The sequence below is a fragment of the Rattus norvegicus genome, chromosome 9, assembly GCF_036323735.1.
Source record: "Rattus norvegicus strain BN/NHsdMcwi chromosome 9, GRCr8, whole genome shotgun sequence".
Classification (NCBI taxonomy): domain Eukaryota; kingdom Metazoa; phylum Chordata; class Mammalia; order Rodentia; family Muridae; genus Rattus; species Rattus norvegicus.
In genome coordinates this window covers 70143926-70167582 of record NC_086027.1, presented here as the reverse complement: position 1 = coordinate 70167582, position 23657 = coordinate 70143926, and the positions used below count along the sequence as shown (strand labels likewise).

At 41.3% G+C, this 23657-nt stretch overlaps 1 long non-coding RNA gene across 1 annotated transcript in view; it reads right to left on the bottom strand.

Moving 5' to 3' along the window:
* The window catches only part of LOC134480374 (uncharacterized), a 55951-nt gene extending 37209 nt beyond the window's left edge, over nt 1-18742 (bottom strand). The window contains exons 1-3 of the long non-coding RNA XR_010054795.1: nt 18605-18742; nt 15781-15922; nt 13768-13819 (exon numbers count right to left, since the gene is read on the bottom strand). This is a non-coding gene — a long non-coding RNA (uncharacterized LOC134480374). The remainder of the gene's footprint in view (nt 1-13767; nt 13820-15780; nt 15923-18604) is intronic.
* Nucleotides 18743-23657: the final 4915 nt, after the last annotated feature.

Genomic DNA, 23657 nt, shown 5'->3' with positions numbered 1-23657 from the left:
TATACACGGTGTCAGGGGTACAAATCACCAACAAAAAAGAAAATTTGCATTCTAAGTGGACTGATGCAAACATCAGTAAAGAATTACTAAGAATAATGCAAAGGACATTAGTGTACAATGTAAGATATCAAGCAGGAAGTTTGTAAGATATCAAGCCTTGTTTGACCTCAGCTTGGAATATACAGATCAAGTAATTCCTTTTTTTCTCTTTTTTTACTATCTTCACTTCTCTGTAAATGACCATAAAAGAGTAACTAACATTGATTTTTTTTTTAGTTTAAGATAAAATTTAGTGAGAAAGTGAGTTTTCAAATACATAAAATACCATGAGTAGTAAAGACTTACTATGAATTGATACTTTCTTCTTGAAAAAAATATGTGACTTGCTAAATTATGAAGTGTGTAGTTTTATGACAAGTAGTCAACATAATAGAAAAAACTAATACAAAAATTAAAGGAGTAATAGAGCCATAGTGTTTCAAGGTAATTTAGTGTTGTGTTAAGTAATTGCTCCTAATTCTGCATAAATTATAAAACATCACATAGCATAATGCTCAAAAGCAATATAAAGAGAAATAGCTGAAGTCAATGAAGGAAACAAAATAGAATACAGAAAGTCTAGTAGCCTCCCCTATCTTTGCCAAAATGAAAATAAAAAATATTAAAATGGGCAAAATAAAAATCTAACATGCCATGGCAGAAGTAATCTCTATGATGCCAGCGTTTACACAAGTATGACTGGGTCAACCCTACAATAAAAGTCACATATCAGCAGAATGGCATGCAAGATCTACCTCAACAACACCCACACTACCCACAGAAGATGCTCGTTATTAAAAACTTCCAAATACTGTTTGTAAAATAACAGAAATAGGCAAATCACGCAAATACTAAAACAGATGGAGTAGCTTTGTTATAAAATACACAAAATAAACATTGAGAAAAGGAACATTATTGGGAAAAAGCATGTTTCTTAATAATGAAAGTATCTATCAGGAAATTAGAGTAATTTAAATTTCTGTGGGCTAAACTTTATTTCAAACCATATGTAACAGAGTATACTGACTGAAGGAAGAAAGAGAAATTATAAATTTATAATTAAAGGTTTTTAGCACTCTTAACCTCAGTAAGTTATAGGAAGAAAATAGGTTAGATGCTAATTAATCTGCATTGCCTTTGTAGAGCAGAACCCCAACAACTTCAGGATAGAAGTTTATTTTCAGGACTCATGGGACATCTGCTATGATAGACCACAGGTAGGTTTTTACACACAAGGAGCATCCACTGTAATAGACCACAGGTAGCTTATATAAACATCTTGATATGGTTCAAAACATGGAAGTTTTGTAAGAATAATCTCTGACTAAATGAAGACTAAACTGGAACTCTATAAACTGTCTAGAAAAGCTACAGCATTCAGAAATTAAATGAGAAATTTTCACATAACCTGTGGATCAAAGAAAGATTACAAGAGAGTTATGAATAATTTTGTAAAGGACAATAAAATATGGCATAAAAATTGTGTTGCATAGTTAAAGCAATGCTTACAGGGATAAGGGAGATCTTAAGTGAGTGTCTGTGTTAGGACACAAGATCTGATTTCAGTCGTCTTCAGACATTAAGAAAGACAACTAAAAAGAATTGATAGAAAGCAGAACAATATGTAATAAAAATAAAACAGAAAGGACAAAATGAAGAAAGTAATTTTAAAGACAAAAGCCATTTTAATGCTTTTAATTCAGTTGATGATCATATAACAGAGCTGATGTTGGACAGGATAATACAAATGACCAGTATCCAGAGTAAGAGCTTGAAGGGGCTCGAGACCCCATATGAACAACAATGCCAACCAACCAGAGCTTCCAGGGACTAAGCCACTACCTAAAGACTATACATGGATTGACCCTGGACTCTGACCTCATAGGTAGCAATGAATATCCTAGTAAGAGCACCAGTGGAAGGGGAAGCCCTTGGTCCTGCCAAGACTGAACCCCCAGTGGACGTGATTGTTGGGGGGAGGGCGGTAATGGGGGGAGGATGGGGAGGGGAACACCCATATAGAAGGAGAGGGGGAGGGATTAGGGGGATGTTTGCCCGGAAACCGGGAAAGGGAACAACATTCGAAATGTAAATAAGAAATACTCAAGTTAATAAAGAAAAAAAGGAAAAAAGATTAATATATAAGAATAAATTGTTTTCTACATGCTATGCTAAAATAAAAAGGTTACTATCTATAAATGTTGAGGAATTGGGAGAGCCGGAAGGAAGAGATGGGAGACAGATATGGTCAAAATACACTGTACATATGCATGAAATGTTCAAAAACGAAAGTGAATTCTACTCCCAATAAGGTAATATAAATATGCATTATAAATATATAAAAGGTGAACAACATCCATGTATTAGAAAACATGATGGACAGAAATTTAAAAAACCTAAATAAACAGTTATACCAATTAATAAATTAGAAGATTTAGTGTTTTTAAAAATACTTGCTCTTCTCTGGTTAATTCACAATTTAATATGACCACAAATTCAGAATCTGGGATATTAAAAATAAATTAAAAGCTGATTCTAAAATGTTTGTGAAAAAGAAAATAAGTAGACCATCTTATCAATTTTCTTGTTGAAAACACAAGTTCCGTGACCTACACATAGAATGTGCCTTCAAAGCTCCCTACGAGGCTGTCATAACCAATGCAGAGAGGTATCAGCATAGGATAAACAAACAGATCGATAGAACAGAATGCAGAGACCAGAAGTAAGTCCACACTTATGTTGTCGATTGATTTTTCCCCCCACAAACATGTCAAAACAACCATGTGAGGAAAAAGACCACTATTGACAATGGCGCATTAAGGAGACGAGCATCCACTGCAAAAGGAAGGAAACCCGAGCACTGGGCTTCTGGTCAAGCTACTTCATTGGCTCAGCCATTCCATTCTTCATGATTTATTTATGCAACAGAGGGGAAAGCAAACACCAGCCAAAGGATTGGTTCAGGAGTGTTTACTGATGTTTTTTTCCCCTTCACAATAGTTGATGACTGGAAACAGCCCAAATGTCTGTCAACAAAAGAATCAATGAGCAAACCGTAATGTTTTCATACAGTGAAACACTACCAGCCAAAACGGGATAAGGGAGGTAAAGCATTGCTTATATGCACATGAACAGGAGCAAAACTCACAGACATTAGGACAAATGAAAAGTACAAAGAAACCCTGTATGGTTGTGCATATAAGAGGTTCTTAAAAGAGTGAAAAGATAATGTCTACAATGACTGAGTAGTGCATGAGGGAACTTTCTGGAGAGGTAAAGGTGTTTCATCGTACAATATAGACATCACTGTATGCACATAGGCCAGACTCGTGCGTCTCAGCGTGCACACACCTGAGATAGTGTATAACAACTTAGTGGGCGGGGGATACAGAAGACTAGAAACCACCGAATGTTCAGGGTTAGAGGTGAAAGGTGAGTACAGAGAGGTTCAATATGCAATTCCATTTAGTTTGGATATGTTTGAAATTTTCAGTAATGTTTTTTAAATGTTTAAAAGCCTAAAAATCCAATAGTAGGGCAGGGACATTAAAATCAGGCCATGGCCTTAATATGAAACTTTCTATGAATATTTTATTTTATTTTATTTATTTCCTAGTTCCCTAGAGGAAAACATTCTCCAAGTTGAAATTTGCTTTATGGATTTGTTGTCAACATTTTATCAACAAATATGTTTGGTTTCTGCTGTCCAGATCAGTTCTTGAACAGCTCTGAGTAAAATCCTTAAAGGTGTGGGTGTCCCCGGGAAAGGGGAGTTGAACACTTTTTCTCAGAAAGACATTGAAGTGTTGGATTAATTTGCTTAGGATCTTCAAAGTGTCTGTGTTCTGGGAGCTTCATCTAAAATGAGGTCCCACGCAGTGTAGGTTGTGATGGACACGACTGGCCCCCATCCGCTGCCATCCTTGACTTTCCTCTGCACGGCTCTCTATCCACCTCCCTGCTCACGTCAAGAAGAGGATGTGTTCTTTTTGGGTTTTGTTGTTGTGTATTTGTTCTTAGGCCTATACAGACTCCTGTGTTCTTTACTAAAACCCTTTGAAGACAGAGGAAAATCTATCTTGTTAAAGTAACTCTTTAGCATCCACAGTTCTTCTCTGGAGAGGTTTTCTTTGGGGATGGTAATGGATGAGGCCTGTCTGATCATGACAAGAGTTAGCAGCTGGTTCTGAGCTTACAGGGACTGGGGACTTCCTATCCACATAACAGGACCCCAGGCTCTCACCTTCTGCAAGTTAGAGGGAAGGATGTCACCTGCAAGTGTCTTTTCTATTTTCTATCAAGGCCTTGCATGCATCTTTGATACTGTGAGTGGGACAAGGAGACATAAGTGGCAACCATCTAAATACTCTGTCCCAAAGTATAGTCTCTTGGCATTTGGGGAAACAGCAGAAGCAGGTTGCTATTCTTCCATGAAGCAAGCTGAGGGGGAAGTATTCCCTCCCTGCATCTGAGGGGGGAGAGACACCAAGACAGAGATGTTTGAACACACAGCCCTTCCTCGGCTCTCCCTCTGTGCATGAGAGTGCATCAGACTCTCTTCTCCAATTCTACATCTCTACAATTGTCCGTCCACTCTCCCCCACCCAGGCATACATGTGTAAAGCTGTCCCCCTTGGCTTCTCATTTCTAAAGGTGCCTGTGTCATGTACAACTTACATCAGATAAATCGATGGGTTTTCTCTTGTTGTGTCATCCTTTGTTACAGGGTCTCAGGCAGAAACCTTGCAAAGATTTAGGAAAAATGGCTAAGGATGCACTGTACTATGCAGAGTTTAGTGACAAATCAGTGCTTGCTAAAATTATAACCCTTAAGGTTACTAAAGACAAAAAAATGAGGGGGGTGGACAGAAGGGAAGAGTAAGCTTGATTCGTTTTTAACTGGTTACTTATAGTTACACACATGCACACACACACACACACACAACACACACACACACACACACTCATGAAGCTTAGTAGAATAAGGAAACTTGCCCCTCCATTCCAGTGGGATGAACATTCTGCCGTTCACTGGGATGATACAGGAAGAGTAACTAGTGACAGAGAGAAGAAAATTGATACTCAGTTCTTTCACAGAGCTGTGCCTAGCAATACCCAGAACTCCCCACAACCAAGGAAGCCTTAAGAGAATGGAGCTTTGCCCTTTTCTTAACAGGCTCAATGTATTTTTTTCAACTGTGCCAGTGACTATGACCTGTATGCTTCCATTGGGTTTGAAAGCATAATTCACTTTTATAGCAAGGCATCTCTGACTTTATCGCTTTCCTGCCTGGTCCTCCCACACCCATGCTAAAACCTCAAATGATTTAGTTAAAATTAAGTTTCCTTTTCTAAGAGGATACAGCAAATCAAAACAGGAAAGGATGGAGGAGTAGAGTGTGGACAGTCGAGGAGGCCTAGAGGGTCATCTAACCTAATTGGAGTCCATCTCCCTTCCCCTTTCTGTGTTCCCTACCAAGTAAACCTTTTCCTGATTACAGTAAACACCTTCTTAACAGATCAAACACAAGGATTCTGAAGTGAATTGTTGCTTCCCCACAAAATTCTTTATGGGAATGGCATTTCGTGCAGCAGGGCCCCACCCTGCCTCTTTTTGGTCTGCTGCTATGGTCATGTTTCATTCAGGCAGTTAGTCTGCATTTGTTCCTGTCAGACTTTCTCGGTACTCGTCCCTCAGGTTTAAGGAGCAACTCAATAGAATGAGAAGAGCCAGGCTAGAGACAGATGTTTCCCCAGTGTTTTGAAGATGCATTCTGCAAGAGCATACGCTGTATATTTCTCTTGCCCTGTCCCTGCAGGTACACTCCTCCCCCACACCTCTATGATTTGCCCTGTCCCTGCAGGTACACTCCTCCCCCACACCTCTATGGTTTGCCCCTCCAAACTCCTTTGTGCTGCAGCCTTCATGTCTGCAGTGCAGGTTTTCTGTGAAGATTATTTATTATTAATAATATAACAGTTTACAGCGTACCTCCCTCCTAGGCCTCAGTCTCCTAACGAAAAATGTCAGGCCACCTAATGAGCACCAAAGGGTGCCACCCTGACCTGAAAGGACCATCTCTAGAACAATGTCATTTTGCTCTTGAGGGCCACTAGGATAGACCTGTGGGTATTTGACCAGTTGTAAGTCTGAAGACAAACGCGGGAGACTCTCTAATTGGCAAAAATATAATTCTGACATTTTGCAAGATGGGAGCAATTTAATCTGACATCTGCAAATGACTCACCTGGACTATGCATCTCTCTGTTTCCTTGTCGGTAAGACTGACAGGAAACAATCTCTCGTTTTCTATGTCTATCTGCATCCCCCGAGCCCCTGCATCAGTTGCCTGCTTCAGGCTGCTAAGTGCTTTCCTTCAGCTCCCTGGCTTGGAGCTCTCTGAAGCATTTGGAGCTGTTGACCACATGCATTTCAAACTAGTTAAAACTTTGGCTTGCAGAATTCTAGGATACCCACTCCCCACTCCTTAACTGCTCGCCTATCCTGTCTGCACTCTTCCTTACAGGCTGCTAATTTTCTGTTGCCACGTTTTTGTCTTTTCATGACCCTTTCTAGATTTTTCTTTTTCCTAATCATAACGACAAGGATCAGGGAAATTCCCACACACCTGCATTTCCACATCATTTCTTCCCATCTCATAAGAGCCATGTACACTGGGTGGAATGTCCCATTACATTCCATTAACACCATTATATTCCACGTCCTGCCTGTCTAGATAGTACATTCCTCAAGGGCAGGGACTACTTCTGTCTTAGTTCACATTCAGTACCACGTAGCACATGGTAAGAGCTGTAGACGAGTGCATTAACAACTTTAACTATAACTATAATATATACTACTGTATTTTACACATAACCCTGTTGTTTAGAGAGCTTTGACTTCAGTCAAGGCATAGGAAACATTTAAATGGCTGGCTTTGAGTCTCTATCTTTTCACGATTGTAAAATAAACCAAACTCCCTTTTTTTTAATCACTGTGCACAACTAATAGCTAGTCTTCATCAATTCATGAACAAAGCTATAGTTTCCCAGTTTGCCTAATTACTAACAACAGATGGAACATTCTAGAGCAATATGTGTTTCTAGATGCCAGTCTAATTGTGCAGCATGTCAATAACTAGAGGAAAGGTCTAGAAATCCTCTTCCTCTGTATCAGTGTAATCACGTGACTTACGTAGTGCTGCCAAACCAGGGTTCAACTCCCTAAAAGAGAGGAACGTACAGGAAGCCAAAGAGACTCAACCGTAGAGAAGACACAAAGGACGAGAGCCCCAACTGTGTCTCTGGTCTGAGTGGTTCTCCTCAATACAGGAAACACAATGTTAAATGAAGCTAATGCCTCTTAAAACGGGATCCCAGGTTATCAACAGAACATAGAACTTGTGAGAAATGGAGATTCTTGGGCCTGATGACAGACATATCTGACTTGAGTTTGAGTTAAACCTGAAGATGAAACCCAGTCGCTTGGGCTTCCAGGTAATTCTGACCTACTTTAAACTCTAGAATGCTGTCCTTGGGTAACATCCAAAGCAGGATATATGGATTCTTATAGCAATGTTTTCTAGCACCTAAAAATCACTTGAAGATAATTTTCCCCCATTCAGAGCCAGTCCTTCATAAATGTAGGTTTTATCCCTTCACAAACCAGATAGTTCATGTTATCCCCCACAACTATTTTTACTGCTCCATTACATGGCCTCAGTAAAAATGTTCTCCACCACATTGTTGCATCCAAATCAGCATCTTGTAACTTTGACCATTTTGTGTAAATTTATCTTAGCACCGAGCTTGATGTTCACGAGTTCAGTAATCATTAATCAAATTTAAAAATTTTAAGTTTAATAAAACATTTTTAAAATGTGTGGTTGCCATAGTGCTTTGGTTAGAGTCATAGTGGAGAAAAAAAGGACTTATTGCTGGCTTGAACCTCTGTGTTATCCATCATGCCTATTTCATGCATTTTGTCATAGCCTTTCCATTTCTTTCTGGTTCTCTTGCCTGCTGCTCATATTCGAGACACATCCCTAACTGCTTTTCATTTCATCTTTATCCAACTACTTCTGTTCACTCAGATTTCTAATCCTGTCTTCCAAATAGTTTATGATTCTTTCCTCCAGTTCACTAACACCTACAGGTGTAAATGGTGGTTTTCCCCTTTAATTTTGTCCCAGGATTTGTCTGACACCTCATTCCCCATCTCCATCTTCCAAGCTTAAGTCAGAGTCAGTAGACACAGAGAAGAAAGAGAAATGTAGCAGGGTCCGTGCCAAATTAAATCAGATGTGTGTGTGTTGGAGGGTAATCTGTTATTAATGTGCATTAAGCATTTGGGCACACTAAGTGCTCAATTCATGTCAGTAACTACAATAATACGACACAACTTGAGGAAATGGTATTGTGTTTACACCCTCCCTGCATGGGTCACTATTCAATACGGTCAGTTGGACATTTGGACTCAGGCCAGTGGGTACCCAGTCTGGACTTTGCTAAGAGGTTACTGCAGATGTTATTGTCCAGGAACCCCTTGTAGTTCTGTCTAGCACCCAGCAGGGAGATGCAATTGTCCAGCAAACAGATTTAAGAAATGGAGTCTCCCAGGAAGCATTTTAAAAACTAATCCTTCCATTTTTTAACAACCACCACAAAAGAAAATCAAGAAAAATGCAGTGCACCATGAGAATCAGTTGAGATGGAAAGTATTCAATAATTTATACCACTTCTAAAGCATTGCTTTCCTATAAACTTTTACACAAATTGAATCTTCATTTTTATATCAAAGAACCTTCCTACCTCATCACTGTGTGGCTATTAGATACGTGCTTAGTTAGCTGGATGACTGGGAGTAAATGCCGACTAATGGGTTAGTCTTTCCACAGAGAGAGGACTCTATGGAGGCTATATATGTAAGAGAAAGAGCACCACACTTGGCATCAACATATCCAGGTTAGATGACAGCTTCCAAAACTCATTGATTTCATGATGTTACATGAACCTCAAACTCTCTTAAAGCTTCAATGGCTTCTTCTATAGAATAGGAACAATGATTTTCTCTGTACAAATTTACACAGCTATTTAGAGAAAAATAAGAGGTAATATAGACATGTTAGTATCTATGCTTGGTTTTGCTATAATATTATCATACAACAAATAATCTCCAAATGTTTGCAACAAGAATTATATCTCCTTCATAAGTTTTTGGACAAGTGGTGGGCTCATTAGATCATGACTGTACTTGGGTTCAAGATTGCTTCAGTGCGAGCCAGGCTGCAGGTACAATGGGTCTTTCCATTCTTGTGACTGTCAACTACAATGCAAAAGAGGACTGGAAGCTTCCTTTGGGTATACAAGACTGAGCTTTAACGTAACACATTTCTCCCAGAAATATACATTCCACTAGTTACATGGCCAAGCCCAATGTCAATGGAGCCATCAAAACATCTCTAGACCATTGGGAAGATATGCATGAGTGGAGGGAAAGAATCAATGATGAACATGAGTAATATAATCTATTGCAGTGGATAGAATTGTTCTGGAAACTACAGAAGTCCATTCAGATATTGAGGTAATAATAACAATTACTTTGGCTTTAAAAAGCAGTCTGAGGTTACTTTATAAATGATGTGATTTGGAGCTTTGTAGAAATAAAAACATTCAAGCATAGGGTTCTTCTTGTAAAACCCTCTGGTTATTTGTGAATTCACAAACCATCCATTTCCAGAAAACTATGCATGTATCTAATAGACAAAAACAAATGGTTGAGAGATGTGATGCAGGTCAGGATGTGATCAAGGAGTACAGCTTCTAAATTGTTCTCAATTCTTCCCAGGAGCTACATTGGAGATGGTGGATTCCATGTGCTCAGGATATACTTCAAGCCAGGTAACATGAAAAGCCAGCATGATTTCCTTATGTGGTTGGTAAAATTGCCCTTTACAACACTGGCATCCACGTCTAACAATTTTACAATGGATATTATAATGACTTGTCATCCTACCTGCACTCTATGACTTGAGAAGGTACAGGACATATGCGATCTCCTTTGTTATCAGGCCAAGGAGCACATGCAGAACTAAGCTGAGGCACTCTGCCTACTTTCTAAGTGCTCCTTAAATTTTAACCAGCAAGTGCTTATAAACTGACTAGAACAGTAGTCCATAGGTTCAAAATATACATCAACTTAGAAAGTCATAGAAGTTAATCAAAATTTATAGGATTAATTTTTATAATGACATCTCAGAAAATACAAGTGACAAGTTGCATGGGTAAAGTGGATCAACTAAAAATAAATGTGACTGGAAAAAAAACACGGGTAGTTCCTATTATGAATTTTCCAGATAACCCTGATCCCAGATTCCATAGAGTAGCAAGCAGGCCCCACCATGGAGCCAAAATGAGCACAGACAGAATCCACTCTTACGTATAAGGATAGATAAAGAAGGAAAAAGAAGACTCCTAACACCACCTCTGCTTCAAGGGAGGCACCACTATGATGAACAAGGATTTGATGCAGAGGTGGGAAGGCTAGGATAACAGAGCAGGGAGTGTGCTATGGAGAGACAGGACTCAAGATGAGATGGTGGTGACAAGTGAGAGAAAGGGCTGAGGTGAACATGATGTCATTTCCCAGTAGAAATGGCAAGATGGTGTGCAGCAGCCTGGAGCTCATGTAAAGGCAGACTCAGCCCCCAAACTGATGCCTGGTAGCAGGACCCCTGTCTCAGAGGCCCAAGATGAGAAAAGAACCTCCTTGAAGGACCACATATTATGAGATGCCACCAGAAGCCATGTAGGTGTCTGTACTCCATGCTGCTGTCCCAGGCCATGATAAAGCCTGAGCCCCACATGAATGAATGCAGTCTGTGCCTCTGCATATGCCTTGGTGATATCCTCCGGTTTTGCTGCCTTGGGGAGGTTTGGTGGGGGATGTTGATGCTGATGCTAATAGCAGGAATAGCCACCTAAGGCCATGTTGAAGCCCATGGTCCATGCAGCCTCTAAAGGCCACGAGTGGGTCAGTCATCCTGATATGACTGTGGGTCATGTTGATGTCTGTGGCTCAAGTTACCACACAAGCACATGGTGATGTCCCTCTCTGGGCTGCCACCTGAAACCATGTTGATGTCTGTAGGTACACAAGAGAGCTGCACTCGCCTCTCTCTGGCCACAGCAAATTGATGGCTTCTGGAATGGATGCAGGTGATGAAGGTCTCATCTAACCTTGGGGGGCTGGCTACTAAGAATTTGACTATGCTCCAGTGAGTATATGGACAACATAAAATGAACTTTCTTTTCCACTTTCTTCTTTTATTGGGGGGTCATATGGGAGGGGATAGACATGAGAGTACTATGAGGTGAATACAATTGGGGTGCATGATGAGAGATTTCCCAAGTAATCAATAAAAAGGAAGGAAAGAAATTTAAAGGGAGATTTTCAGTATAGACAAGAATTATTGAAAATATATTTTGAATGAAATTTGTGCTTCATGCAATATGGGGATGATATAAACATGAAGGACAGCTCATTATCATGAGCAACATGATTGAAAGGAATCTGTGACAAAGAATACAGGTGCCTTTCAAAAGTATAGAACTTGCTTTTAATCTGGGCCACGGTCAGTTTCCAGAAATGGAGGTAGGTTATGGACATTCCTACCATTTTCTTTACTGTCTCTAAGCCTTCTTGGGTCCATGGAATGACTATAACACCTTCTCTAAAGTAGAAAAAACACATTTAAATGGTTCCTTGTAATTACCATCTTTATTCTCCTATGATTTCTTCCTGACATTTGAGTACTTCAGGAGGAAAAGAGAAATAGTCCGGCAGGGTTAGACTCTGATTGGCAATAGAAATGAAAACCAGGAGATAGAGGAGAAAAACATGAGGCTGGCAATCAAACAGAAATAAATTTAAATACTGACTCTACCACTAGGTCTTCTCTAGTGGAGCCTTGCCTTGGTTTCCTTGTCTGTCTAATGAGAAAGTCTGTTTGGTAGGGTTGAGGTAATAATGCCATAAGCTACTGCAGATGGAAGTGGGAAGCCAGTGCCGGGCTCCTTAAAAACAATAAACCGCATCATACCCTTCTCTTTTCAACTTAATAGACATCTCTCTCTGCGTGTACACTTTTTCTAAATAGAAATTATTATTTCTAAATGAGAAGCATACAACATTTATGCAACAGGATATTGTATAGTGATTTCTTTTAATCTGAGAAAGTTTTACAAGTTTATACAGCTATGAAGGAATTTATGTAGTCTTTGACTTTTAGTTTTCATTTTTAAAGGAGATAATGGATATTGTGTTGTGAGTAGTAGATAATAAAAGGTAGAAAGAGAAATTTAAAATTGTATGTTAAATATTCTTGGATTCTCAAACATGTAAAGTGGTTTGAAACATCAAGGAATACGCAGTTTTGGTAATTAACCCAAACAATTAGCATTCCTGGCTATTCTTCAAGTCCTAAGTGAAACAAAATAGAAAAATAAAGCTAGCCAAATATGATGTATTTCATAAGCAAATTTGCTTTTAGGGAAATGTAATGTTCTTTGGTATGGCTTACATCTATCCAAACCTATAAAGTCGCATAGCAAAACTCTCCAGAAAACTGGGGGGAGGGCTTAGTCAGTGGAGTGTTTGACTTGTAAGCATGCAGAACCTACAGTTTGACCCTCCAGAACCTACAGTTAAAAAGCTAACCTACTGTACAACAGAACTCTAAAACATTACAGACTACCGCTGTTGCTCTTGGCTGTCCCACAGAGATAGAATGTAAATTCCTATTGCTGAGAGAATAATGCACTCAGACACAAAGCCCAAAGGTCTCTGAGCTGGAACTGACCTGAAGGCCTCCTCTCTTAGCATTAGCTTTCATAGTAACAGGAAGGACCACGAAAGCTTCCTAAGGAGAAGGAAAGCAACCAACAGTCCCACTGAGCTGTGGCATCTACGAACCACAGCAACCAGCACAGCACAATGGCCATAAGGGTGCAGTAGTGGCACACATAATGTAGCAGTAACCAACAGCTCTCTAATTGAACTTATACCTCCTCAATTAGAGGGAAACCATTCCTGGAACTGAAAATGAAGTTAAGTGCCCAGGGTTAGTAAAATTTGGTGTATGCCTTAGTCGGTGGTCTATTGCTGTGGAGAGGTAGCGTGACCATAGCAACTCTTATAAAAGAAAACATTTAATTGAGGCTAGCTTACAGATGCAGAGGTTTAATTCATTGTGATCATGGCAGGGAGCATGGCAGCAGGGAGGCAAGACATGTTGCTGAAGAATTGGCTGAAAGTTCTACATCCAGAGCTTCAGGCAGTATGAAGAGAGAGACTCAGAGCTTAGAATGGACATTGTGAAACGTCAGAGCCCACCCCCAGTGACACACCTCCTCCAACCAGGCCACGCCTCCTAATCTTTTCAAATAGTGCCATGCTCTGGTGTGCAGGTATTCCAATCTATGAGCCTATGGGACCATTCTCACTCAAACCACCGCCATGTACTTGTACATATTTGTAACCCCAGTACTGGAGACAAGGGGATCCCTGGGGATCATGATGAGATCAAGTCAAAACAGCAAGATGAATGGCACCAGAAGAATGATACCCAAAGTTGCTCTCTGACTCACATTTACACCACACACACACACACACACACACACACACACACACACACACACACACACACACTCCACTGTATATGTACTTACTCAAACATGAAAACTCAAAAATCCTTAGTAGATTCAGGATGAGTGTTTCCTCCTTCAGACAAATAAGATGATATGAATTAATGCATGAAAGCCATACCCGGTACAAAGCAAAAACAGAATTAATGTCAGTTGCAATAGCAGTATCATTAATATTGGCTGACTTGGCCATGGGAGTTCCTTGAAAATAGCTGACTAATCTCAATACTAGTGGAGCCCAAGCTTTATGATTAAAAGATTCAGGTATAGTGGGCAGGTCTATGAGTGGGGATGGAGAATTAACATTTTGGCTCTGAACACCACAGCTTCTGGTACTAGGGCACTGCTCCTGTTTGTGGTTGCCGGGAAAAGTGAACTAATGTGACAGCCATTTGTGGATTCTTTCCAGAGTGCCAATATACTGGGGACTTTATTTTTCTCAGAAGGAGGAAATCTCTGGCTCATGTCCAGAAAGACTGACAGGAAAGGTCCAATCAGTCCCCGGGGTTTAGAATTTTAACCCTCCAGTTTCTACAGGAAAGAGATCTTTTTCTTTTTCTATTTCTTTCCTTTATTTTTTTTCCTTTTGAATTTAGTGGCAGAAGAGCCATGGGACATAGTTCAGAAGAACAACATTAAAAATTAGAAAGGATATAATTGTCAATGCTCTACAAGTCTCGCTACTTCACCATCAAATACTACAAGTATGCAATGCCTGTGCCCACATGAGTATGAACTGGGAGTATGTCATTTCCAGGCACATTCTCACAACTGAAAATGGGGTAGATTTTTTCCATCTATCTGTTCATGCTGGAACCAGAATTAGAACTTTGACTCCTAGTAAAATCTTCGTCTAGCTATATTGGTCTTTATGGTAATAATGGTTCACAAACCCATACTATAAGAAAAAAGCCCAAAATTACCTTTGTGAGAGAGTTTTTAAACTTAACCCACACAACACACACACACACACACACACACACACACACACACCACCACCACCACCACCACCAACAACAACAACAACAACAACAAACAAACAAACAAACAATTTTAAAAAGTGTAGGACCTCAGGGTTTGTCATGGTTAATCTCCATGGCCAACTTGATGGGATTTATAATCACCTGGGAGACATAGCTGTAGATATGTTCATTAAGAAATTTCCAAAGAATTTACCTGGAGTGAGAAGATTCATCCAGAGTGTTGGCAGCACCACTCTGTGGCATGGGTCCTGGAAAGACTACTAGGTGTACTACTCATGCCTGTGCTTCCTGACGTCAGAAGACCAGTTGTTTCACATTAGTTGTTGTACTTTCCTACCCACAATAGACTGTATATTCAACCTATGAGAGAAAAGAATCCTGTTCCTCTCTTAGGTTGCTTCTAATCAGTTATTTGGTCATGACGAGACAAAAATAACTCACAACAGTGAGAAATTGTTGCTAAATTCTCAAGGAAAGACATAAGAAACATCTACCCATCCTCATAAGGTCTTAAAGACAAAATAAGGCATGACTCAACAAATGAGTTTATTGGGCTGATTTACCTTCTAAATGGGTATGAATGTTTCTTCAAAAGCTATAGAGAGGAAAGTTTTTGCCAGGCAGGGATGAGGTCTTTCCTATATGTACATAGACAGAGTCTCCTTCTACTAAATTTCTTTGCCTACATACTTTGGCCTCATGCAATAAGGGCAGAGCTGAAAACAATAGGTGGGATACTCAGGCGAAGGTCTCTCTCGTGACTCTCCATAACCCTCTATGAGGGGTGTCATCAGTCAGCTAGTATATTTGGAGTGATCTTTCTGAGGTGAGCAAGGTTGAATGCCTCAAGGGCAAATGTTTAACTCAGGGACCAGTCCTATAAAATAGCAAGGAGTGCAATGAGCAGGCTCATCTGCCCTTCTATTTTGCTAACTCTCTCAACTCCTTTCTAAGAGATGAGGGCCCACAAGCAAAACTACTTTTTCTGAGAGAGACAGACACAGACAGACAGAGACACAGACACAGACAGACAGACAGGCAGAGAGAGACTCACCATGTAGGTCAGACTGGCCTCAAACTTGTGGTAATCCTGCTTTACCAATGACTTGCTGGGAATACAGCATGAGACACCATGCCCAGTTAACAGCCAGAACTCTTCTTGACTTCTGTGTAAAAACTTGAAACGAAACCCTTTCCTAGAATGTAGAACAACCTGGATTCAGCATTGTAAAGGAACAGAAAGAAGAAAGGAAAGAAGAAAGGACACACACATAAGCCCACACACAGATGGAGAGGGAGAGCTAAAGGGAGACTAACAGACAAACGGACAGACAGATGGCTAAATTCAAGGCCATTTAAAAAAGAACTCAGTAAGTTAGACTCCAGAGAACCAAATAACCTTATTAAAAATGGGGTACAGAGCTAAACAAAGAATTCCCAACTAAGGAATATCGAATGGCCAAGAAGCACCCTCCCAAAAAAATGTTCAACATCCTTAGTCATCAGGAAAATGCAAATTAAAACAACCCTGAGATTCCACTTCACATCAGTCAAAATGGCTAAGATCAAAAACTCAGATGACAACAGATGCTGGCGAGGATGTGGAGAAAGAGGAACACTCCTCCATTGCTGGTAGGACTATAAGCTAATACAACCACTCTGGAAATCAGTCTGGAGGTTCCTCAGAAAATTGGACATAGTACTACTTGAGGACACAGCTAGACCACTCCTGGGCATATACCCAAAAGATGCTCCAACATATAACAAGGACAAATGCTCCACTATGTTCATATCAGCCTTATTTATAATAGCAGGAAACTGGAAAGAACCCAGATGTCCCTCAACAGAAGAACGGATACAGAAAATGTGGTGCATCTACACAATGGAGTACTACTCAGCTATTAAAAACAACGACTTCATGACATTCTTAGGCAAATGGATGGAACTAGAAAATACCCTGAATGGGGTAACACAGTCACAAAAGAACGCACATGATATGTACTCACTGATAAGTGGATGTTAGGCAAGAAGCTCAGAATACCAATGATACAACTCACAGACGATATGAAGCTCAAGAAGAAGGAAGACCCAAGTTTTGATGCTTCAGTCCTTTGTTCAGGGGAACAAAATACTCATAGGAGATAGAAGGTAGGAGGAACTTGTGAGAAAGAGAAGAGGTGGAGGGGAAGGGGGGAAGGATCAGGTATGGGAGGAGACGGGATGATATACAGAGGGTCAGGAAACTGAACAGAGCTGTGTAGCAATGGGGGAAGGGGAAATGGGGGTAGCCACCAGAAAGTCCCAGATGCCAGGAAAGCAAGAGGCTCCCAGGACCCAACGGGGGGGGGGGATGAGACTAGCTGAAATGACCAACAAGGGGGAGGAAGAACCTGTAGAGACCATATTGAGAGATTAGGCAAAGTCCCTGGTGGAAGGATGGGGTCACCCACACATCTTCAAATTTTTAACCCCGAATTGCTCCTGTCTAAATGAAATATGGGGACAAAGTGTGGAGCAGAGACTGAAGGAAAGGCCATTCAGAGACTGCTCCACTTGGGGATCCATCCCATATACAGCCACCAAACCCAGACACTAGAAGTGCATGCTGACAGCCTGATAAAGCTGTCGCTTGAGAGGCTCTGCCAGAGCCTGACAAATACAGAGGCGGATGCTCACAGCCAACCATTGGACTAAGCACTGAGACTCCAATGGCAGAGTTAGGGAAAAGACTGAAGGAGCTGAATATGTTTGCAACCCCATAGGAAGAACAACAATATCAACCAACCAGACCCCCCAGAGCTCCCAGGGACTAAACCACCAACCAAAGAGTACACATGGAGCCACATATGTAGCAGAGGATGAGCTTGTCGGACATCAATGGGAGGAGAGACCCTTGGTTCTGTGAAGGCTTGATGCCCCAGTGTGGGGAATGCCAGGGTGGTGAGGTGGGAGTGGGTGGGTGAGTAGGGGAGCACCCTTACAGAAACAGGAGGAGGAGGAGGGGATTGGAGGTTTGGGGGGGGGTGTGAACTAGGAAAGGGGATACCATTTGAAATGTAAATAAATAAAATATCTAATAAATAAACAAAGCAGCATCTGACCCCTCCCAGTTGCTTCCTTGACTCTGGAGGACTTGGGTAGTCTGCCAAGTTTCAGGGGCTGAGTGCATGTGGTTCTCAAAGCTCTAAAGATGGCATCCCATTTTGGGAGGGCATAGTTCTGAAACTCAATACAGCCTCAGAAGGCAGCTGCCTAGGCCTGGCCCTCAGTAGTGACATGGGGTGTCTTGGGTGTTTTTTTGTCCTATACTGGCACTGTCTCAGTGAGGTCCATATGGCCCAGCAGGAACTATGCCCCCAGGGGAGTGGGGCCTGGTGGAATCATTGGATATGATTCCACTTTTGCTAAAAACACATTTTCCTCTCTACTTCTTCAGCTATTTGTTCTCTGTCAGAGACTTCACAGGTGGCCTTGGCTCCTAAAAGCCAGTCATCAAAAGATCATGATCAAAGAGAGCCTTTAGCCAGACTATGGACCACCTGCCTGGAGAACATTGCAGTCAGCACCTCCCCTCCTCCATTTGCAGTGTCCAGAGCTTCACATAATTTTCTACTCTGCTCTCTATTGCAAGCTCCAGGCACTGGGCTGTGTTATTAGATTTAAGCATCCGGGTCAACAGCATACTTTGCAACCCACCCCCACCCAGTCCCGATCCCCCAGCTGGGAGGGTCGTCAGTCTCCTCTACACTGGATATTTTCATTTCATCCCCTGTCTTCCTCCTTCCGAAGGCAGTGGCATTAAGCCTCATTAGGAAAAGGCAGCTGAGAACATGAAGCACGGCTTATCACAAAACCAAAACCTAAATCTTCGCACTCACCAGATCTGGCACGGACTTGTCTACCCCAGGGCTTCTGTGTGCCTGGAAAGAAGGAGTTCTGCTTTACAGCCCTTATTCCCCTGTGGCCAGGGACAAGGGGCTGTTAAGATCCGATGTGCTGCCGAGTTAATGCTTTGAATTTACAAGGTCTGTTTGTGAGATGCCCTGCAGCTTGATTTCTCTCTCTTGGTTGCAGAAAACCCCTGGAAGGTTCAAGGATGGGACTGGTACTAATAGAGTAAAACGTCAATTAATTGCGGAGCACGGAGTGCAATATCCTCTTTGATACCAGAAACTAGGTGAACAGAGGTAGAGGTAATCTAGACACACATGGAGGCACTTAGGATGTCAGAAGGAGGGAGTTACAAAAATAAATTAGTTAAGCTAGCAACAAATGAGCTGGAAATGGAAAACATGCATCTGAATCTCTTGGGTCAAAGGTAGAGAAGGGAAGGGATAGGTTCAAGGTCGGCAAGAGAGAGCCCGATTTATGAAGGGAAAAGAAAGGGGCAGAAAGAGGGGGAGCCTGGAAGGTTTGCAGAGCAAAAGGCTCCCTCTGAAGTAATGGGAAAACACCAGAACAGGGAGGTCTGAAGGCAGATTGTGGCCCCAGGCATCACATAAGAAGCATCTGAGACCCCAACATCTACATGAGGCTTCCAGCATGTACCATCCAATGGCCTGCTTCGCCTATAGAAGTGGGAAGAGCTGTCAAGATCCATTCTGATTTCTGTTCAAAGGACAGAAATTGCTTAGCCTTCAAGAGTTAACCCTGCTAGGGCCTGGAGAGGTGACTCAACAGTCAAGGGTTGCTTACTATGCTTGCAAAGGACCCAAGTTTAGTTTCCAGCCCCTGTGCTCCTTGGCCTACAACTGCCTTTAACTCCTGCTCCTAGTAGCAAGTCTTTGTTAAACTTAACTTCTTAAAGGTAGTTTTTGTCAATTGTCTTCTCTCTCTCTCTCTCTCTCTCTCTCTCTCTCTCTCTCTCTCTCCTCTCTGTCATATATGTGTGTGTGTGTGTGTATTATGTGCTTTTTGTTTGATTGTAAGAATAAGTTAGTAAAATTGTATTGATGGCTCACTCTATCTCTCCTTGGATTTATATACACTTCCTAAGAACAGTTCTAGATTCTCCTAGTTATACAGTTTCTGCCACTCTAGGAAATATGGAGGAGGAGCCTGAATCTGACCCCAGTGGCTTCCTGGCCTTCTTCTTCATCCTGCTGACTGCTGAGAGCCAACTCTACTCTAGAAATGGTTTTGTGCCTCAGTTACAGAGAAAGCATAGGCAGGGGGAGATTGACTAAAGCGTCTGTCACACTGATAAACTGATGAGTGAATTCCTAGAATTCTGTTTAGTTTTGAAGAAGGAAGGATTATTTGGAATTTGCCATTTAGAACTGGGTTTCTAAAACAGGAATGAGAGGTAATAGCAAGGAAGAAAAAGCAATGGACAAAGATGTATCTAGAAGACTTAGATTTCCTGATTTGGCCCCTGTCTGAGGAATGGACAGGCCGAGGCTACAAGCACTTCACGCATCTATTCCATGGTGGTATTATTCATAAGGCTTTGGGTTTTGTTTCCATTTGTTAGATTTTACAAAGCAAGTTCACTCATTTGACACGTGCTTATTGAGTGTCTTTGTGGGAGCCAAGGTGGGCTCGCATTATGCACTCTTTGACAAAGAAGTCTCTTTCTCCATGTTTTTATTGGTAACAGCAAGGCTGAGGTTGAATGTAGATGAATGTGGGCAGAGGGAAATTCTTCTAACACAGGCTCGTAGGCCACAGACTTAGGAAGGATATTAATAGTGTTCGATGTTATCTTTATATCTGACCTGTGATTTCATACCAATACCTCCCATTAAATATGTTCATATCCTTGCTGCCTGAGAAGATGCAGAGTTTGTAATTCTCAGTCCAGTAAGATCTACTCTATTGTAGCTCTCATTGTTAAAGAATACTTCCCTACACTGAACTAAAAGTTACCTCTTTATGGCTGTTTTTAGTTGTTTTTCCAACTTTGACTACTCAGAATCTTATTTTCTCCCACATGGCAATTGGTTCCTTGCAGAAACATAATTCTCACGCTCTTTAGATCCTCTCAACATCTTCTCCTCTCTAGACTTGGCCTGCTTGCTGTATTCCCTCATGCTTCCCTTGTGAATGATGTCTTTCAACTTTTGACCTTGCTGACTGACCTAAGATTCACCAATGGGCTTCTTGAAGGTATGGCATAAAACATTCCAAATACGATTTCTGAGCATCTTAGACCATAATGGGGACATTGATTTTCTCATGCCCTTCCATGATTTACACAGAATGAGTGAGGATTTGCTTTTATTGTTATCTCCCACCCAGTTGGCTTGTACCCAGCTCATTGGAAACAGTGGTGTCAGCACGGTCATTTGCACAGGTCTGTACCTTAGCCGAGTCTGTTGACTGACAGTGTAAGTTTTCCTGAATCCAAAGTCTTCACTCCCTCCATTCTTAAGTTTCAGTCTGTGAAAACAGCCGGGCTATTTCAGCTGATTGGCTCTGCTTCAGAATGGTTTAATGACTGAACAAGATGGGTGTCTTTCCAGTGTCATTTCTTACTCTGTTAGGCACCCGTGTATTTCCTTGACCACCTTATACTTACTGTTCAAAAGACAAGGGCTCTAAATAGGGTTTTTAGATGGGGATGCCAAACTATCACTGAAAAAGCATAGAACGATTCTCCATCCTGGACACTGACTACTGACAAAGTAAGCAAGTGAGCAAAACCCCATCGATGGTACACATCTCTCCATCCAAGACCACAGGCCCACTCCATGCTCCACCGTGAGAAGCCAGTTGGTGTTAAAGTTTAACACAGCCTGAGCTATGTTTGAAAATTATAGATTAGGCCTTCTAAGAAACATTGATAAGTTTGCTCAAGACTTCTAGGAAGATAATTTTGACCCAACGATTTCAAAGTCATTTCTAGGCATGACCTCCTCCTCCCAGTGTAGCCTAAAATTTCTAACTTACTTATGGGCTCCATTTGGCTTCCCATTCTGTAGCTTATTTATTTATGAATTGATACCTCTGTATGAAAAAGATAAGCTCGTTGAAGTCAACCATCATAGTTGACTTATTTCTTGCATACAAAATCTAATTTCATACTAAATATAAATGCTCAATAAGTAGTTGTTTCATAACTAAATTTCTAAATAATGTAGGCAGAGACTACTAATCCCAATTTAAAGGGGGGATTTTAGGACTGTGTCACATTTTGAAGTTCCAAGATGAAACCTCATAACTTTATATTCTTCTTTAATATTTAAAACAAACTTCCGTTCCTCAGTTTCACAGTTTCTGAGTAAGACGCATTTTTTTATTTGCCTTTAAGCTAGCCTGGGGCTTCTCGTTTGCTACAGAAAAGTCTTTTCTTGGTACATTTTCTTCAAAATCAGTTACATTTTCCATCTAACCTGCAAGAGACAGTCAAGGTCTCCCAATCTGCAGTAATTATCTTGACAAGGTCAGTTAGTGTTTTAAAATATGGTTTGACCACTTGACCTTCTCCTCCTCTTATTTCTTAACAGAATGCTTCCCAGCTCCCATTGCTGTGGAAGCTGCATTGCCCCAGAGGGAAAAGGTGTCTCTGTAGATGCCAAAAGAAGTCTTCCGGCAGGAAGAGGGGGTTGGGGAACAGTTTTATAGGTGTTCTGGGATGCACCTTAGCTCTAGGCCCCATCATTCTGTGACTGCATAATGTTCCAGGCTGCCTGGGACTCTCCCATAGCAGCTTAAATGCCTGAGGGAGCTGCTCAAGTGCCAAGCTTGAAGCTTAGAGGCAGAAGAAATCGGTACAAATGCGGAAAAGCATCCCTTGAGTGGCAGACACTTAGAAAAACCACCACCACCAAAACAAACAAACAAACAAACAAGTCTCCTGTTAACCAGTGCAAAAGATGGAAATTAGACGGAGCTTCAGACAAACAGGAAGTCTTTGTCTAGTTTGTTTTTGTTATCCCCAGCACTGCACAATGCTTAGGGAGTGGGTAGACCTACCTGCCTGTGGAATATTCTGTCTTTCACTGCTTTTATGAAGGAGAATGATGTAAAGACATTTTGTTACTATGCTTGCTTTCCTGGTATTTTTCTTAGTAGCATCTAATATGAGGGACACGATTTTTGAGATTCATCTTTCAGAAATCATTAGTTGTACATTTTTTATTTACAAGTGATTTTCAAGGCTGCCCTTCATATCTGCATCTACACGTAAGAAATTCCTTAGGGCTATAAAATTGCCTGGTGTGGGGTGGAAAGGAGCTGAAGTCAGTGGGGGTGTTGTGGGGGGGGGATTAAATAAATGGCAAATTAGTAGGTCAGGACCACATTCTCTTCTCTTTCTTGGAACCCTTCTGTTCTAGACCCCTATACTCCGCATCACCCTCTAACCCCCATGGAACTCTTCTCCCCATTAAGCTCCTTGAAAGGCAGAGCAGGTGACTAGAAAAGAGTGTGGCAAGAGTGTGAGAATCACGTCTCTGACATCTGAGTGCAGCTGGGCTCTGAACTCTGCAGGGTCAGCCACTTCCTCCTTCCTGTATGTGGAGGTCATCACTGGGCCTGGCATGGAGTTGGTCGGTATCAGCTGTCTCTGGTGCAGGCTGCAAGTTCAGTGGGAAAAGGTTAGCACTAGACTGGAGAGTCAGGCGCAATTTCATTCCACAGACTCGGCCGAAGTAAGAGTGGCTTACATAACCTCTCGGCCTACGACACCTGCCACGTAACCTAAATCTCACAAATCATAGGCCTAGGAGAAAGAAGATTAAACTTCTCTCTTCTCTGGGAACCAGCACAGGGAAAAAATTAGATCCTGGAGGTAGCTTTCAATATTGATGGAAAGGCTGGCCTGAAGAACCACCTTAAATCTTATTTTCTGTTGTCTCTCTCCAGGGTCCTGGGATAATTTGTAATTCAAACTTGGAAGGAATCCTAAGTTATTTCCTTCAGAGTTATTCTTTCCACATGTGAAATGAAATAATTAAAACACCTCATCTGCTTTTAGAACTCGGGTTT